Source organism: Astyanax mexicanus, chromosome 20, assembly GCF_023375975.1.
Source record: "Astyanax mexicanus isolate ESR-SI-001 chromosome 20, AstMex3_surface, whole genome shotgun sequence".
Classification (NCBI taxonomy): Eukaryota; Metazoa; Chordata; class Actinopteri; order Characiformes; family Acestrorhamphidae; genus Astyanax; species Astyanax mexicanus.
The window spans coordinates 922,201-938,584 of NC_064427.1; the positions used below are offsets into that span (position 1 = coordinate 922,201).

A 16,384-nucleotide genomic window follows, 5' to 3' on the forward strand; every position below is an offset into this window, starting at 1 on the left:
TAAAGCTGTGAGATACGGAGGACCCTCTGAGTAAAGAGCTTCATCATATACAGTACCAGTACAGTACCATCTAATGTGATTTATTCAGATATATTTCCAGGATAAAGATCAGGTTAAACAGTACAGGGATTATGATAACAGTGTTGCTGTACTTTCCTTCATTGACCATGCTAATGCTGTTTCTATGTGATTACTGCACATATGAACATTATATATAGTTATCCAAAAGCAGTGTGATTAAAAATCAGGGTTATTCCACCAAATACTGATTTTTGATCTCCTCTGAAAACTTTATGAATATGAACTTATTTTCTTTGCAAGCTGAGATTCTATCTTTATCATTGGTAGCTAAATTGAGGATAAAAAATGGGAGAAAATTAGGAGTAATTTTTAAAAGTGTGAATTTTTTATTTGTACCAAACAGAAAAAAGTTTTAAAATGTAATTTGACAAAATATTGCATATCCTGCTCTATGACGTCTGTGCTTGTGTTTATTGTGATTGCGATGCTGAAGAGATATATATCGTGCAGACCTACAACAGAATATGTGAGCGGAGTGTAAGCATTGTCCCAGAGCAGTGTTCCTCAGGGACCCCAGATGGCCTGCAGTATATCTGCTCTATCCCCATGTGTTTCTAATTAGATTGGAGCATAAAACCTGGCCTGACTGCAGATCTCTGGGGACCAGTTTAAAAAAACCACTAGATTTAAGGTCTGCTGGAGTTCAGGTCATGCTTTTAACCAGAGCCAGAAAGTCAATATCAGCAGCCGTGTGAGGAACATTATCACAACACTGTCTTTCAGCATCTCATAGCTTTCAAAGATAAAATGACTGACAATTAAAAATCTTTAACTTTTTATCACATTTTTCAGCTTAATCACTTTATACAGAATTTTTACTTTTTATTTCCTGTCATGCATGCGTCCATGCTGTTACAGCAAGCTGCATTAATGTGGTCTATCAGATTATGAAGGAACACATAAGGAATCATGTAGTAACTTAAAAACAGTGTTAAACAAACTAAAATACTCTGTGAAGAAGACGTTTTATTAAATTTATTTAAAGTGGGAAAAAATATAAGGGATGATAATGATAAATAAATCATTTGTTTGTGATTTAAAGTTATCAGATTAAGTGCACACATAAGTTTACAGGTCTACGCTATTTGTCTTGCTTTATAATTACAAAACTACATTTTAAAAATGATTTTAACATCCCGATTACATTCTGAAAAAACTGTATAATAATATTGTTCTGTATCAGTTGTTCAGTCTTTTTACTTATTTGGCCGATTTAATTCCCTTTTGGTTGATAATTTAATAAGTTAATAATCTGTAAAAAAGATTTTATCTTCATAAAGTCATTATCTTCATTTTTTAAAATATACAGTTGAAGCCTATAACTCTAATAACTCTAATCTAAAGGTTAACATTATATATATATATATTCTCTATACACGCAATTATGTGTTTATGGATTGCTAGACAGTTTTTGTATTTAATTTTAAATGCTAATGCTAAAGCTAATGCTAAAGTTAATGCTAAAGCTAATGTTAAAGCTAATGCTAACGTCTACCCTCCCCAGAACTGCAGATCAAAGGCATGCTAATTAGCTGATGAGTCCAGTCTGGTTCAGCAGTAAAACAGCAGTAAAATCTGAACTCTGTGCTCCCAGGTCAGAAATGTTGACCATTAAGCTGCAGCCAATCAGAAAGCCGCTTTTCCACTCCGCTTAGTGAGGGGGCGTGGCGTTGGGTACCAGAGGGGGCGTGGCCTCTGCTGTCTCGGAGGCAGCGGTGTTAAAGAGTGGAGAGCGGTGAACTGGGCGGATTAGCGCGAGCTCATCTCCTCTCTGCTGCGCGAGGCCGCGGTGCTGGAGGAGATAACGGGTCAGGGAGCATCTTCACAGAGCAGGTGAGTTCAGCATCTTCTCCTGTACACTGATTTACTGCTGTTTACAGTCTGCACTGGTTCAGATAATGGGACTGAAGCTCGTGCAGCACTGGGCTGTATCATACACTGTAAAAAATACATTACTTTATTATCTGAATAATCATATGAAAATGAAAATTGCATTAAAATTATTATTAAATTATTAAAACATATTGTGTAATTTTACAAAAATGTTAAATATTAGCAACAGACTACAATCATTATTAGATTTATTGACCAAGAGTTTTTATATAAACAAAGAATTTGTCTTTGGTAAGTGTTAACTCTGTGTACATTCAACAATAAACATGCAATAATATTACATATAGTAAATGCAGGGATATACATAGTAGTATTGTATATGTACTGTACAATAAATACAGCAAAACACCCAGTAATATTAAAATAATAACAAAGACAATAAGATCTAAAGTGAAAAAAATAATAACTGCTCGTCAGTAGATAATAGAAATATTATCTGTAATTTTACACAAAAATATTGTTGTTTTCCTAAAATATGCTACTGTCAGTTTACAACTGTACAACTGCAAGGCTTTTTTGCAGTAGAATTTTCTGTCTGTCAAAAACCAAACAAGTTTTTATTTGATTTCTTATTTCTTATGATTTTCATTATAATAATATTGCAAGAATTGCTCACACAGATATTTGTTTGATCAGTTTAGTCAGCCTGATCATACACCGATTAGCAAGGATCTGCTCATGTTGGTATTTTTTTCTTATAATTATAATTTCCCATAAGGGAATATTGATTTTTTAATGTCTCAGGAGACATTAATTAATTGTAACTCTCACTTAGGCTTAATTTAGAGATAAAAAGATTTTTCGCAGATTTTAACAATAAAATCGCCAAAAATTTGGACACAATAAAAAAATGGAATATCATAATGTGATATCTTGAAAGGAGTCTAATTTTTTATTTATAAATAAAATGAATAAAAATATCATATTGTAGAAATAACACATAATAGAACTTCAATATACAACTGAATCACCAATCACCAATCACAGACCTGATTAAAAGTAAAATTAAACAGTAGATAATATTTTAACAATCGTAATTGATCAAATCCAGCCTTGTTCAGTGATTGGTCGCTCTATCTTGCCTCTTAAAGGCCAGATTTATAGAGTGAAAGACAGATAGTTTAGTAGTTTAGTATAAAGATTGTCCCACCTGAGCTGTGGATCTCTGCAGCTCTTCCAGAGTGACCATGAGCCTCTTGGCTGTTTCTGTAATTAGTGCTCTCATTGCCTGGGCTTCAGTTTGAATCACTGTTCACAGAACAGCTGTAGTTATACTGAGAAAACAAATTATACACAGGTGAACTCTTTACTATTTACTATTTAATAATTATTCATTAGAAGACTTCTGAAGGCGATTGGTCACATTGCCGTTTATTTAGAGGCATCAGAGAACAGGGGACTGAATACAAATGCATGCCACCCTCTCCAGCTTTTTATTAATTTATTGTTTAATTAATACTTACTGCTTTGTCTTGGTCTATCACACATACATGCCAAATAAAATACATTTAAATTGTGTGTATAAAATGAAAAATGTGAAAAATTGAATGGGTATGAACACTTTTTTAAGGCACTGTACCAGAAACCTGACAGCTCCACTCTGTTCCAGCTAAGACTGTCAATCACCTGATTCCTAAGTGTAGCCCTGCCTTTTTTATACGATAGAGCAGAATAAGGTCTATAATCTGATTTCTGGGGGGCGTATCTCTGTCCCAGTATATACTGTGACTCTGACCTTGTGCCGATGTGGAGCTGAACCCCTGCAGACTGGGAGGAGTACGTGGTTTGGGTTGAGAAGTGGAGATGAAGGTTATAGAGGGTGAAGAAGTTTGTAGATCTGAACAGGATCATGACTCATGAGTCGTTGACTCGTTTAAGAGTTCTCTCACTCCTCCATCGTATCGTTCGTTTACAGAGCGCTCCTCTGCTGTTCCGGGTCTGAACTGAGCCTTCAAGAGGCTCATCACCCACATCTTACATAAAGCAGAGTCAGATCCTCCGTAAGAGTTCAGACGCCCAGTCTGACAGCATCAAAAAGCAATAAAAAGCTATTGTTCTCTAACAGGCGGAGCTGAAAATAAAACCCCACTCATGAGTCATGAAGTGGGATCCCAGACAGCAGACGATGAACGGTTCTGGGCTGCAGACGTTACGCCACTGATGGGTCAGGAGCGGCTGTGTCCCAATTGTGTTCTGGAGTGAATAATAACTGGTGGATATCCTGATATTGATGTGGAACACCATCAATTAATATCCTAAATTACTTTAATCTTCTTAAAGGTTTTTCAGCACTTAGTTTGGCACTAGTTTGCACTCATTTTTCCAATGAAAAGAAGTAGAATAGCGTGAGCATTTACTGTGGATCTCTACCCTCACTCTACCCTCACTCTACCCTCACTTTACTCCACTCTTTCCTCACTCTACCACACTCTACCTCACTTATAACTCACTGAAACTTGCTCTATTTCACTAGAACATTCCATCTCACTCTAACACACTCTTCTATCACCTCATAACTCACTCTCACCACTCTACCTCACTCTACAACACTCTGCTTCACTCTTCCTTGCTCTGACTCACACCACTTAACTTACTGTCAAAGTATCTCACTCTACCTTACCTTGCCTCTTACCACTTAACCCACTCTCTCACTGTACCTCACTCTACCTCACACCTGTACCTCATTCTATTACACTCTGCCTCACTCTTCTCACTCTACCACACTCTACCTCGCTTATAACTCACGGTACCTTGCTCTATCTCTCTATAACATTCTACCTTACTCAACCTCACTCTGCCTCTCACCATTTAACTTACTCTCTCGTTGTACCTCACTACTCTACCATCACTCTACCACACTTTGCTTCAATCTTTCTTGCTCTGCCTCACTGTACCCTCACTCTACTTCACTCTAACTCACTGTACCTCGCTTTTAACTCACTGTACCTCGCTTTTAACTCACTCTACCTCACTTTACCTCACTCTTCCACAAACTTCCTCACTCTAACCTGTTTATAATTTAGTGTACTAATTGCTTCCTTCCTCTATCTCACTGTACATCGCTCACCTCACTTTACCTTGCTTTATCCCACTCCACCCCACTTTGCCTCATTCTACCTCATGATGCCATTCTCCTACTCACTCTACCTTACTCTACTTAACTCTACCTCAATCTCCCTCCCTCTATCCTCACTCTACGTCACCCTACCCTCACTCTCCCATCACTCTACTTCCCTCCAACTCACTCTACCACACCACATCATAGTCTACCTCACTCTGCCTCCAGCCCTGGTTGCATGACATCAGGTCTTCTGGACGTGTGATCTGTGAAACATTACAGTAATCCGTTGATGTTGTCACTGATTGTTTTTGTCTCCACACACAGATTTGTTGGTCTTCTCCATGACTCACTCCATGACAGTTTGGCATGACTACCCACCAAGTTTCATTCCTTTCAGTTTATTCTTTTGGGTGCAGCTATATTTTTTTGATGATTTTTTTTGTCTGTAAGTGTGTGATATGCAGCAGATGTGACAAGTACATGATATCGTCATTTCACCCAGAATTCTCTATTAGATAATGTTCCCGAAGTCCTTATGAAGGTCTAATATGAGGATCATGCAGGTCATGGAGAAGCTCTTCTCTGTTATATAAGAACAGGACTGTGTGGGTTTGGTGGAACAGTGCTAGGTGAACCGTGCCTGAGATCAGATCCCGACTGCACACTGTCGGGGTTCCAGCCGATGCAATTTGTCAGGTTCTTTCCAGAGGCAAGGTGCACGCTGAGCTGCTCGGCGGGGGTCGCGGCTGGTGGTCTGACAGGACGCCGCAGCTTCATGCATAGTAATGGTGGACCTAATGTGCCGTGCTGGAGAGATCTGGAGCAGCGGGAATTGTCTACCAGCAAATTACGGGAAATAAATAATTTAATAAATCAGAGGGATAAGACAGAGGAACGTGAACGGCGTGGTCGTGTGCAGTCCCGCCGCCTGAAGGCCCTCAAGACCTTTGCAGATGATCACCAGCCCAGAATTAATGTGAGAGGGAGCGTCCCCAGGACGAGTCACGGGTCTGCCCGGTGCCAGCCTTTCACACTTCTTTAAACCCCGTTTAGGAAGCCACACTGAGTTTTTACACTGACAGATATTCCAACAAACCGTCATTAAAGGAACAATAAGGAGTTTTTCTTTTATCTACCTTTAAACCCAGTGTTATTCAAAATGAATATTATTTACTAATATAAATGACTAAATAAGCAACACTATCTTTACAGACTAACAAAGAATGTTATTAGAATGTGTTTAGCTACTGTATGTTCTTCAAAGGTTTCTGTTTAAATGATTAACTCTCTTTATTTGTTCAAATTTGTTAACCAAATGTGAAACCCTACTGTGAGAACAAATAAACAAATGTAGCACAAATAGATGCAGCAAAGCAAGCCCAAACCGTGATACTACCACCAGCATGTTTCACAGATAAGTTTCTTTGTTGGAAAGTTGGAAGTGTTGGAATTAGGGCTGAAATATTAATTGTTTTTTAAATTGAAATCGTGAATTGAATGGACACCATTTTTCAATCACAGGAGTTGTAATTTGACTTAGCCAATAGACTGCAGGTGTGTGTGTGAAGAGGCAGACTGCTCAAACTCTAGTAACCAACCCAGTAACCCAGAGGAGATGTGGAGAGTGGTGAGATGGGATGTATATGGGTCAGTGTGGGCAGAGAGTCAGAGCCGTATCAGAGGAGATACAGGATGGCAGTGTTTATAGCAGGGTGTAAATTGGGTTATTAACGCTGTTCAGGCTGGTAATGTAGAAGTGAGACCCAACAGCTGATCAGTGTTCTGATTCTGACCCGTCTGCAGGATTCCCTCATCGCCTGCGACAGATCACAAGCCTGGACACTCACCAGGATATGATCTCTCAGGAATTACAGTCTGAGAGCAGCCTTTCATTCTGTAAAATCTCTCGCTGTAAGAAGTGTCCTGTAACTGAGTGTCCTGAGGGACGGCAGGGCCTCGCTGACGCTGGCAGCTGTAAAGAGACAGCAGTAATGATCTGTAAGAGAAAGAGAAACAGTTTGGACAGAGAGACAGACGGGTGGAGAGGGTGATACTTGGCTGGAGGACAGACAGAGCTGTTGTTGTGTTTTTGGTGCTGATCTGACACTTCCTGGAAGTCCTCTGTGGGCAGCGGAGGTAATGAACAGTACGCTGCAGGACGAGTGTATTTCCTCCGTTCAGACAGAAGGTGAGAGGCATGCCTCACCTGGCATGGGGAAGTGGACTCGCAATTATTCTGTATAATTAAATGTATAACACATGTATATATGTACAAATGATGAGTTTCTTTGATTTTACCAAATTAAAAATCTCTGGAATTTAATCAAGAGGAAGATGGATGATCACAAGCCATCAAACCACCAAACTGAACTGCTTGAATTTTTACACCAGGAGTAAAGCAGCATAAAGTTATCCAAAAGCAGTGTGTAAGACTGGTGGAGGAGAACATGATGCCAAGATGCATGAAAAAAACTGTGATTAAAAACCACCAGGGTTATTCCACCAAATATTAACCCTAACCCTAAACTTTTAAAACTTTATGAATATGAACTTATAAATTGTTTTCTTTGCATTAATTGATGTCTTAAAGCTCTGCATCTTTTTTTTTTGTTATTTCAGCCATTTCTCATTTTCTGCAAATTAACGCTCCAAATGACAATATTTTTATTGATGAATCTTTTTGGATGAGTCTGGGTTTGGTGGTTGCCGTGAGAACGGTTCTTGTCTGACTGCACTGTGCTGAGTGTAAAGTTTGGTGGAGGGGGGATAATGGTGTAGGGTGTAGGGTTGATTTTTAAGGAGCTAATTTCCAGTGAAAGAGATTTCATGTTCCCAAATTTGTGGTAACAGTTTGGAGGCGGCCCAACTTATATATATAACTTGTAGAGTATTGAAATATATCAGAATATATTATATAGATACATACATACTGTTTATTTCAGAAGGCTCTAAAGAATAACCGTGTAGCTGCGTCAGTATTAAAGTGCTGCTTGACATGTACGTCATCAGCGGTGTGTACGAGAGTATCATACCCACAGCGTGAAATCGCTTCAGACCTAAAGCTCATCTGCATGTTGACTCATTGGGGGCGTGGTCAGCGTGGTGGAGAGGGATGAACTGGTGAGGGTTTAGTGAGATGCTAAGCTTCTTCCTCTCAGTGGAGCGAGTGGGTGATCTGCTGTGTGCTGATACAGATGTTGCTGTAGTGTGTATATGTGTGTACTGTATGTATGTGTGTGTGTGTGTGTACTGTATGTGTGTGTGGTGAAAACCCTGAAGTACCCTGCAGTATTAGATAGTATTAGACGGTATTAGACAGTGGCGGCACAGGCTTTACGAGCTTTACATTATTATATGTTAGTTACATGTTGGCTCTGTTCCAGAAAAGTGAGATTCATATACATGTATGTATATATGTATATATATTTTAGTTAGAATAGCTCTATGGTCTGTACAAAACATGTTCATGAACATCTTTAGACAAAATCACTCTCACATAATTATAAAGATCTCACCAGCTCTATTCTTACCAGTTTCAGACCTTTAAGAATCAGTCGTTTAAGGGCTCTGTCACTTTTATTCTAATAAGCTGTTGCTGGCCACGCCCCCTGTCTATGCTGAGCTCGTGCTAAATGGTAAAACACAAACAAGCTGGTTTATGCTTAACCGTGATAGAAACACACAACTCACCCTCATCTGATGACTTGCCACGAACAGCAGGTATAGATCCCTCCCTCAGAAGATGTCTGCTGGTTAATCCTGCTGTGTACTGTCTATGGTTCTGAACCAACAAATAAAAATGGCAGATATTCAACTGATCTAGTGAGCGGGGCTCTGGTGGGGGATGATGGGTGAGGGGTGGAGCCAGGGTGGTTCTATGCAGGTTACCATATTGTGACGTCACATGATGTGGTAGCTCACTAGCAGGGAGTGGTGTTATCTACTGCACCACACCACCATATTCATTGGAATGGTGTCCACAGATATTTGGCCATGTATTGTATTTCTAGTGTATTTCCAGTGGGATGCACTGTATGATTTCTAGAATATATACAGAATGTGTAAGTTCGTGTGACGCATTCCTGCAGATCTTTGCTGGCTGTTGATGTCGAGGTCGTGCATCGTGTTCGCGTGAACACACACGTATACCACATAAACCCCGGCTGCAGTCTGCAGGCCCGGAGCTCTGAGTCAGCCCCCTCAGTCCTGAGCGGTGGAGCTCGGCTGTGTTTTTGCGTCAGTTTGTGCTTCTTTTCCCTGGGCGAGTGACAGTTCCCCTGTAACACACAGAGCAGAGGATCCACAGTGACAGGGCCATTCTCCCAGCAGGGCACTGGAGCAAACCTGGCACTGCACAACATATCATATATAACAGCAATGTTTCATAACTCTTATGAAATGTGGGCTACACATCTATTTATAGCTTCCATTTGAAGTTATTGTAGTAAATATGTAGGATTTATTTATTTATTTTTTTTTATGGTGCTTTTGTATTTCCACTTGGGTCCAGACTGCCCCTATAAACACTCCTAAAAAACACTCCTATAAACACTCCATCAATTTTCTGTGATTTAGCTAAAATTAGCTAAAAACTCACTGGTGCTCCTGTTTTTTCAATTGCAGTCCGGATGCAGGAGTTATATTTTTCATATTTAGATGTCCCACTGAGAAAAACTAATTCCGTCCGGATAGTGGTATAGTTTGGTTTCAGGAATCATATGCTTCTAGGAACCATTTGCATGGCTCCTCCCTCATTGTGATGTCACAATAAGGAAATCTGCATAGAACCACCTTGGCTCCAACCCTTCACCTGTCAACCCCAACCAGAATCCTGTCAATTAGATCTTCAGTTGAAGAAACATTTTCATAGTCCTATTCTAACTTGAGTACAAAGAGGTATAATATGTCCCTTTTAATACAGTAATAAAAGATCAGCTTTTATCGAGAAGTATTGCTTAAAACAAGTACAGTGATCTTCCAGCAGAATAATACACTTTTTCTGTTCCCAGAAACAAAATGATGGTCTTGCATATGTTAAATGCATTTGTAAACTGTATTTGACAGTTTAATATCCAACAACATTAATTTTGTGTAAAATTACATAAAATCAAAGAATAAGGTTAATCAATAATAAGGTTAATAAATAAAAACATTGAATAATACTTTTTATTAATTAATCAAAAACTTTTGACTGAGACTGTATGTATATGTAGAGAGAAAAATATATGAAAGTGTGTTCTGTGAGTGGAATGATGGTTCTCCTCGGATCTAGTGGCTCTCAGACGTGTTTGTGTCGCTTTAATGAGTTTAGAACAGCCTTCATCTCCACACGTTCCCCTCCCACTCCACAATAACAGCTCAGATTAATCTGCCTCGCTTTTGATCCGCGCATCTCGTTAGCCTTTTTCCTGCCTGTTTCGCTTCAAGCAAGGTTAGCGTTAGCATTAGCGCTAGCGTTGTTTCAGTGGGTGGGGGCTCTGGGGGACAGCAGGTCGAGGGGCCATGCTTTAACTACAGGGTCTCATAGTTTATCTACAGAGGTTTAAATTAGTCATAAACTGCTATATACTACTGTACACTACTGTATAGTACTGTATACCAATGTACACTACTGTATAGTACTGAATAGTACTGTATAGTACTGTATACCACTGTGTACCACTGTATAGTACTGTTTAGCACTGTATACTACTGTATGCTACTGTAAAGGACTGTATAATGCAGTATAGTACTGTATACCACTGTATACTACTGTATAGTACTGTATAGTACTGTATATGACTGTTTAATTCGGTAGAGTACTGTGTAGTATGGCATAGTGCTGTATACTATTGTATTGTACTGTACAGTAGTGTATAGCACTGTATAGTACTTTGCAAATCCTAATTTTCCTACTGGTTTTGTGGTAATCTAGCATATTTACATTAAATAAAACTAAATCAATTACTTGAGTTAGGAGAAAAACATGAAAACATTAAATTAAATGAAAAAATGTATAATTACATTGTGTCAACTTATCATGATTAATCTGATTTTTTAATCAGTTGACTACACTAGTTAAAATAGTGTACTAAAAAGAATCAGTGATATAAAATGTTTTAAAAAATGACAATATTATCGTTTTTATCTCTGACCATATATCGTTCAGTAAAATGTTTATGGTGACATGTCTACACATAATTCTTGACCCTCTATATACAGGGCTGCAGGTGTGTGAGGTTGGGGCAGGTGTGGGTGTAGGGGTGATGGGGGTGAGATCAGGTGTAGTAGGTAGAGCTGATCCAGACAGAATTCAGGAAGCCCCCCGGCGGTTCATACGGCGCGGCTCAAAGAGCTCAATAAAATCAGACAATAATATCAGTCTCGCTGGCACAGCTGAGCACAGGGGGCATGGGCGGAGAGACAGCGACGCCGGGGTCACTCAGGTATGAACACACACAATAAAACACACTAAACCACACACAGTTTAAACCCACACACACACACACACACAGATGTGGCAGATGCAGCTGGAGTGGCAGTGAGTTGGCGCTGTAGCAGCAGTTCAGTATTAAGGCTCCGTGTAATCAGCTGTGGCACTGAGCAAGCGCTGTTTTGGCACCGGGTGCCCGCTGTGTGAAATCGTCTTGAAGCGGGCACACTGCTCTCCGCTCGCTGCCAGGGCTAATGGTGTGTAAATGAAGGCCCTGTGGTGCAGGCCTGGGTGGCACAGCAGAAATGCCATGTACAGGGCTGTGAAATTGATGCCAGAATAGTGCATTTTAGTACTGTAGTTGTTTTCAGTACTGTGTTACCGCATTCTAGGTTGAATTTCAGTATATTTTTACATTTATTGCTTATTTTCTTAGAAAACGTGACATTACAGGCCTTTATTAGCAGTGGAACACATAGATTATTGATTATTTAAGCTAAGCTATTATTTAGCTGTTATTGAATCACGGGTCATGATGCTTCTGCATCAGCAGCCAGAGACAGAGAGAGTACAGTAGGTCATGATGCTTCTGCTTCTCCATCAGCAGCCGGAGTCTGAGAGAGAGAGTACAGTAGGTAATCCCAGGCTCTCTTAATTGGCAATGCATTATATACACTGTCATTTTCTATGTTGCTTGAATGTTCATGTTGTAAAATTCAGAATAATTAAAAAACTGTAAAACGTGGTGGTGGTAGTCGTAGTGTGATGGTGTGGGGAGATGCTGCTTCTGATATCTGAGAATCAAGGCACTTCATGTCCTAACTTGAACCCCATTTTTGGTCCAGTTCTTCGTCTACTATCTGAACAGCTGTGCTCAGATTGTCTCATTTGCTGTTTTTACCGTTTTTAGCTGTTATGAAGCTGTTATGGATACCCTTAACCTCGCATTGCCCTGCATATAGAGATGTGAATTTCATGCACGGGTGCCGTTGAGTTTGGCAGGTGCATTATATCTGTAATTTAATCAGGTGTCCTGAGTGTCTGATGACAGTAAGTGACATTTAGAAGAGTGATGTTCTGCCCTGACCCCACCGTAAGAGCACAGACCCAGATCCAATCTCTTACAGCGAGTGACAATAGAGATTAACTGGACATCACTGCATGAGCGCTGTTTAGGATCTACACAGCATTAATGCTGGCATTTCTGTTGCCGATGACGTCCAAATTACGCTGTTGTGTACCATTGAATAAAGCTTTATATACCATATATACAGGACCTGTAAAGGACCTTTTCTGCTGAATAGCAAGACCCTTGTTTTACAAAATTTACATTATTTTTCAGCTTTTAGTTCATTTTTCTTTTTTTCTGAAAGTTTAATAATTTTCTTTGTACCATTTCACATTATAAGTAAAAAAAAACAAGTGTATGCTCTATGAATGCGCCATTCTATAAGAAAAACCTACCATATACAGTACCTTAAATTCAGTGTTTTTTCACTATTTTAAAATGTTCTGCACTGTAAATTAATACTAGTCATCCAAACTATAAAGAAACAAACCAAAATATGTTTTATATTTTACATTCTTTAAAGTAGCTCCTCTTGCTGGATTTTCTCAATCAGTTTTATGAGGTAGAGTCACCTGGAATTCAGGCTTTCAGTTAACAGCTGTGCTGAACTCATCAAGAGTTCATTACTTGAATTTCTTGTCTCTTAATAAAGTGTTTGAGAGCATCAGTTAATGTAAAGTAGTGAAGAGGTAGAGTTACAGGTATACAGTGAATAGTGAATATTTGAGTAATGTTCGAATCCAGGTTATGAGAAGAAACAACTACTCAACTAAACAAAGAAAAAAAATACTTTACAGAGAATTTCAAAAGCTTAAAAAGTATTATATCATTATAATGATGAAACTGGCCACCCCAGGAAAGGAGGAAGAGCAAGAGTTTCCTCTGTTGTGCAGGATAATTTTATATGTATGTGTTTTGTATGTGGCTCACTTCTGGACTATTATTTGTAGATTGGGTGAACAAAGGTAGAACCTGCAGCTTGAAGATCTTGTTCTTTTTCTTCTTGTTGTTCTCCTTCCTTTTCCTTTTCTTGAGAACATCATTAATAATAGATATTCAATTCTCCACTTAATGAACGGAGATGAATTTCCTCCGTAATTCTGTTTGTGCAGTGTGTAGATCTGCACACTCATGCGCTGGGTTTAGATGAATAGATCAGCTGGTGGAGCTCCATTAGCGAGGGCTCTGTAATTCTCCGGCGGCTCTGAAAAGCGCTGATGAGATGAATGGTGACAGTGATGGCGAGAGCGATGCAGTTTCCGATCTTTTGTGTTTGTCTTTCTCTCTCTCTTTTCCTCTTCAGAGCGACTCCTCCTCCTCCTCCTCCTCCCTCGCTCTTCCTCCTCCCTCAGACACCAATCAGTCATGTAGTTCAGGTCTTCCTCAGTGTCAGCGCTCTCCCCCCGACATTTCACTCAGCGCCTCGATCGACAAATTGAAGAGATCGCTTCAGTTTCTGAATCAGTTTCTCTGATTTTACTATTTATAGGTTTATGTTTGAGTAAAATGAACATTGTTGTTTTATTCTATAAACTACAGACAACATTTCTCCCAAATTACAAATACAAATATTCTCATTTAGAGCATTTATTTACAGAAAATGAGAAATGACTGAAATAACAAAAAAAAAGATGCAGAGCTTTCAGACCTCAAATAATGCAAAGAAAACAAGTTCATATTCATAAAGTTTTAAGAGTTCAGAAATAATCAATATTTGGTGGAATAACCCTGGTTGGTTTTTAATCACAGATTTTTTTTATGCATCTTGTCATCATGTTCTCCTCCACCAGTCTTACACACTGCTTTTGGATAACTTTATGCTGCTTTACTCCTGGTGCAAAAATTCAAGCAGTTCAGTTTGGTGGTTTGATGGCTTGTGATCATTGATAATCTTCCTCTTGATTATATTTTAGAGGTTTTTTAAATTGGTAAAATCAAAGAAACTCATCATTTTAAGTGCTCTCTTATTTTATCTTTATTTTTTTCAGAGCTGTATATATTTCTTTATTTTAAACAGTCAAAAGTTTGGACAAACTTTAATTTCACTGGTTGGTATACAGTGAAGAGCTCTATTTGAGTAAAGTTTTAATCCATATTTTTAAATGCTCTCTTATTTTCTTTTTCCAGAGCTGTATATATATAATTCTTTTTTTCTCTTTAGCTTATCGTCATAGAACTCATGTCTCCCTCCATCTTTCATAAAATAAACACCAAATCCAGATCATCAGAGCGGCCTGATGATAAAGTGACCTTTACAGAGGCTCTTTTTTGACGAGGCTCAGATCTGTAGATTGAGCAAATGAGGCCTGAGGCGCGTCACCATGTGTAATTAAGAACTGTCAGCTGAATCAAAAATCTCCAGCCTTTATAAATAAATCTGACTCTCTAACTCTTTACTAAACACTGACCCTCCGCCAGCCGCCTCCCGCTCCTCTAAACAGCGTCTACAGATCTGAAGATGAGAGTAATCGATTCCCGTAAGGCAGGGGAAGAGTTCAGGGGCGCGGCTAGCATTTTATTTTCAGCTTGTGATTTCTGCAGAGATGAATGTTTCAAGGACATAACAGTTAAGAGGATCTGTGAAGGTCGAGAGGAATCAGGTAGGTCAGGTATAGAAGGCTGGAAAGATCAATCAGAAGCTCCATCTGACTGATGAGATCCTGCGTTTGTGTTTGGATGAGTCAGGAAATCGGTGACTTCAAGTGTTTTTTGCTTTTTCAAGTTTTGCTTTTTAGACAAAAAACTCAATAAATATAATAATGAAGTATAGAAATCAGACAAAATATGTCTATGCAATGGAAAAACTTACGTTTATGTTGCAGCCAAGACTGAACCAGTTTATAAAATACTGAGATAAATGGATCTTAGCCTTTTCTTATGGGTGAAACCAGTACTTTAAAATACAGTAATTAACACAGTGCAAAACCGTGTAACTCACTCTGTAAACAAAGTAGCATCCTGTGTTCCTGTTTTGTTTGTTTTTTTCTATGTGAATATATAAATGTTTCTTATATATATACATTTGATATATAAATTTGCGCATCTGTTTACATTTGTATCTACATATACTATTCCTTTGCATTTATCTTAATATTGTATTTTTTCTTCTTTTCTTTGTATCCCCCTCCCTGGGGGTAGTTTGAAAAATTGGGAGAAAAATTAAAAAATAAAGTAAAAAAAAAAAAAAGAAATCAGGAAAATATGTAAATAAACAATCTGGAAAAAAATAGGATTTTTATGTCACGCAGGCAGATACTTTCACAAAGTTTAGTTACAAAGGGTTTAAGCTCACAAGAATAATGAGGGACAGGCAAGGTCAATAACAAAAAGGCAGCAAGACTAAACAACATACCAAGGAGAATACTGAAGCAAGCCATGGTCATACACGGGAAATCCAATACAGCAAAAGGGGGAGGCAAGAAAAAATACAGAAATAGGTCACCAACTAACAAAAAACAATAAACTTGGCAAGGCAAAAACACGGTAGTCTGTAATACAAAAAGGGTCAGTAACAAAAAAGTAGAAATACAAAAGAAGCACATTGTAGAAGAGCTAGAAAAGTAGATTCAATACTCGGCAACCAGAAGAGAAAACAGAGGGGTGTATATATACACAGGAGGACAGGTGCAAACAATCAAAAGCTTGGAGAGAACTAATGAATGAAACAAACACCTCTCTAAATATGAAGCATGGGGGTGGATGCATCATTTTTTTGGGGCTGTGTTATTCTCAGTGACACAAGCAATATTGTATGGGCGTTATGAGTTATCTAACATTCTATATATAGATAAATATGATCTCTACCTCTAATGTATGATGTGGTATTTGTTGAGGATTCTCTATATTTGCTGTATTTACGTTTCTGTGC

At 38.7% G+C, this 16,384-nt stretch overlaps 1 protein-coding gene across 2 annotated transcripts in view; it reads left to right on the top strand.

The window, feature by feature from the left end:
- Nucleotides 1-1,805: 1,805 nt before the first annotated feature.
- rph3aa (rabphilin 3A homolog (mouse), a) overlaps nt 1,806-16,384 on the top strand; it is a 32,538-nt gene continuing 17,959 nt past the window's right edge. For both annotated transcript variants that reach the window (XM_022680771.2, XM_022680772.2), the window contains exon 1: nt 1,806-1,914. The gene's annotated coding sequence lies outside the window, so the exon portion shown is untranslated. The remainder of the gene's footprint in view (nt 1,915-16,384) is intronic.